The following is a 4083-nucleotide window of genomic DNA, read 5'->3' on the forward strand; positions in this document are numbered from 1 at the left end:
TGTCCAGTTTCAACTGTTGCTTCTTGATCTGTACACAGGTTTCTCAGGAGGCAGGTAAGGTGGTCTGGTTCTCCCATCTCTTTAAGAATACTCCACAGTTTGTTGTGATCCACACAGTCAAAGGCTTTGGCATAGTCAATAAAGCAGATGTAGATGTTTTTCTGGAACTCTTTTGCTTTTTCTATGATCCAGTGGCTGTTGGCAATTTGACCTCTGGTTCCTCTGCCTTTTCTAAATCCAGCTTGAACATCTGGAAGTTCACAGTTTATGTACTGTTGAAGCCTAGCTTGGAGAATTTTGAGCTTTACTTTGCTAGCATTTAAGAAGGGTTCAATAGTGCAGTAGTTGGAATATTCTTTGGCATTGCCTTCCTTTGGGATTGGAATGAAAACTGACCTTTTCTAGTCCTGTGGCCACTGCTGAGTTTTCCAAATGTGCTGGCATATTGACTGCAGCACTTTCACAGCATCATCTTTTAGGAGTTAAAATAGTTCAACTGGAATTCCATCTCCTCCGCTAGCTTTGCTTGTAGTGATACTTCCTAAGGCCCACTTGAGTTCATATTCCAAGATGTCTGGCTCTAGATGAATGATCACACCATCATGACTATCTGGGTTGTGAAGATCTTTTTTGTACAGTTCTTCTGTGTATTCTTGCCACCTCTTCTTAGTATCTTCTGCTTCTGTTAGGTTCATACCATTTCTGTCCTTTATTGTGCCCATCTTCGCATGAAATGTTCCCTTGGTATCTCAAATTTTCTTGAAGAGATCTCTAGTCTTACTCATTCTATTGTTTTCCTCTATTTCTTTGCATTGATCACTGAGGACGGCTTTCTTATCTCTCCTTGCTGTTCTTTGGAACTCTGCATTCAAATGGGTATATCTTTCCTTTTTTCCTTTGCCTTTAGCTTCTCTTCTTTTCTCAGCTATTTGTAAGACCTTCTCAGACAACCATTTTGCCATTTTGCATTTCTTTTTCTTGGGGATGGTCTTGATCATTGCCTCCTGTACAATGTCATGAACCTCTGTCCATGGTTCTTCAGGCATGCTGTCTATCAGATCTAATCCCTTGATTCTATTTGTCACTTCCACTGTATAATCATAAGGGATTTGATTTAGGTCATACTTGAATGGTCTAGTGGTTTTCCCTACCTTCTTCAATTTAAGTCTGAGTTTGGCAATACAGAGTTCATGATCTGAGTCACAGTCAACTCCCTGTCTTGTTTTTGCTGACTGTATAAAGCTTCTCCATCTTTGGCTTCAAAGAATATAATCAATCTGATTTCGATATTGACCATCTGATGATGTCCATGTGTAGAGTCTTCTCTTGTGTTGTTGGAAGAAGGTGTTTGCTATGACCAATATGTTCTCTTGGCAAAACTCTGTTAGGCTTTGCCCTGCTTCATTTTGTACTCCAAGGCCAAATTGCCTGTTACTCCAGGTATGTCTTGGAGTACATATGTCTTGGTAATGTCTTCCTACTTTTTTGTTCCAGTCCCCTACAATGTAAAGGACATCTTTTTTGGATGTTAGTTCTATAAGGTCTTGTAGGTCTTTATTAAAGTGAAAGTGAAGTCGCTCAGTCATGTCTGACTCTTTGCAACCCCATGAACTGTAGCCTACCAGGCTCCTCCATCCATGAGATTTTCCAGGCAAGAGTACTGGAGTGGGTTGCCATTTCCTTCACCAAGGTCTTCATATAACCATTCAAATTCAGCTTCTTTAGCATTACTTTTGGGGCATAGACTTGGATTACTGTGATACTGAATGGTTTGCCTTGGAAATGAACAGAGATCATTCTGTCATTTTTGAGATTGCACCCAAGTACTGCATTTTGTACTCTTTTGTTGATTATGCTGGCTACTCCATTTCTGCTAAGGAGTTCTTGCCCATAGTAGTAGATATAATGGTCATCTGAGCTAAATTCGCCCATTCCAGTCCATTTTAGTTCACTGCTTCCTAAAATGTTGATATTCACTCTTGCCATCTCCTGTTTGACCCATGGACCTAACATTCCAGGTTCCTATGCAATATTGTTCTTTACAGCATCAGACTTTACTTCCATCACCAGTTACATCCACAACTGGGTGTTGTTTTCAGAGAAGAGTGAAGAAATAACACCTCCAGATGTATAGGCCAGGTTTAGTAAAGGCAGAGGAACCAGCAATCAAATTGCCAACATTCATTGTGTTGAAAAAGAAACATTCGTTGTGTAGAGAAAGCAAGGGAACTCCAGAAAAACATTTGCTTCATTGACTATGCTAAAGTCTGACTGTGTGGTTCACAACAAACTGTGGAAAATTCTTAAAGAGATGGGAGAACCAGATCACCTTGCCTCTCTCCTGAGCAACCTGTATGCAGGGCAAGAAGCAACTGAATAGGACATAGAATCACGGACTGGTTCAAAACTGGAAAAGCAGTATGACACGGCTGTATATTGTCACCCTGCTTATTTAACTTATAGGCAGAGTACATCATGTGAAATGCTGGGCTGGATGAAGCACAGCTAGAATCAAGATTGCTGGGAATAATCTCAACAGCCTCAGATATGCAAATGATACCACTCTAATGGCAGAAAGCAAAGAGGAACTAAAAAGCCTCTTGATGAGGCTGAAAGAGGAGAGTGAAAAGCTGGCTTAAAACTCAACATGCAAAAAGTAAGATCATGGCATTTGGTCCCATCACCTCACAGCAAATAGAAGGGGATAAAGTGGAAACAGTGACAGATTTTCTTTCTTTGGGCTCCAAAATCACTGCAGATGGTAACTGCAGCCTTGAAATTAAAAGACACTTGCTCCTTGGAAGAAAAGTTATGACAAACTTAGACACTGTATGTATTAAAAAGCCGAGACATCTCTTTGCTGACAAAGGTCCGTATATTCAAAGCTATGATTTTTCCAGTAGTTGTGTATGAATGTGAGGGTTGGGCTGTAAAGAAGGCTGAGTGCTGAACAATTGATGCTTTCAAATTGTGGTTCTGGAGGGTTCAAATTTGTGTGCCTTGGACTCCAAGGAGATCAAACCAGTCAATCCTAAAGGAAATCAACCCTGAATATTCATTGGAAGGACTGATGCTGAAGTTGCAGCTCCAATACTTTGGCTCCCTGATATGAAGAGCTGACTCTTTGGAAAATACCCTGATGCTGGTAAAGATAGAAGGCAAAAAGTAGAAGTGAGTGGCAGAGGGTACAATGTTCAGATAGCATCACCAACTCAATAGACATGAATTTGAGCAAACTCCAGGAGACAGTGAAGGACAGGGAAGCTTGGCGTGCTGTAGTCCATGTGGTTGCAAAGAGTTGGACACGACTTAGTGACTAAGCAGCAACAGCAACAACTATTGTACTCTGATACTGTTACAAAAGAGCTTCATCTTCAAGAAGATGCAGTAGAAGGCTACAGAAGCAGTTACATCAGGATAATGGCTATCGGAAGATTCCAGGATTGTAGCCCATACCAACTAAAACAAGGCACTGTCATGCCCTTGAAGCCCTTAGATCAGGAATCCAGAGATTTTAACTCCCTGACAGGCAGAGTTGATGGCCCCATTTAGCTCTGAAGCAGCTATAGAAGACAGACCATCCTCCCTCTGCTTCCAATAAGGTTATGGGAGTAAAATCTCTGAGGGGGAATGAGATAGGAAGAGGGAAATGGCACAAACGCTAAAAGAATGACATAGCCCAAGAACATGACATAAACTGGTTAGAATAAGCTACATCCAAGATGGTGGATGAGTCAGCTTCCTCTAGACCTTGAGCCTTAGTACATGTTCATTGTAACACGTCAGCAAGATAAATGAGGTACCCACAAGCACCATGACAGTTCCAAGACCAACCATAAAATGTCAAAAAGTGAGTGGTGACCTAATTCCTGGAAAAGCCAACCCCTCCTATCTCGCAGGTGCCTGTCAGTGCATGTGTATTCAGTTACTCAGTCATGTTCAACTCTCCGCCACCCCATGGACTGTAGCCCACCAGGCTTCTCTGTCCATGGACATTTCCAGGCAGGAATACTGGAGTTGGTGGCTATTTTTTCCTCCAGGGGATCTGTCATAGACTATCAAATAAAACTCAGGATCATCAAC

The sequence above is a fragment of the Bos indicus x Bos taurus genome, chromosome X, assembly GCF_003369695.1.
Source record: "Bos indicus x Bos taurus breed Angus x Brahman F1 hybrid chromosome X, Bos_hybrid_MaternalHap_v2.0, whole genome shotgun sequence".
Classification (NCBI taxonomy): domain Eukaryota; kingdom Metazoa; phylum Chordata; class Mammalia; order Artiodactyla; family Bovidae; genus Bos; species Bos indicus x Bos taurus.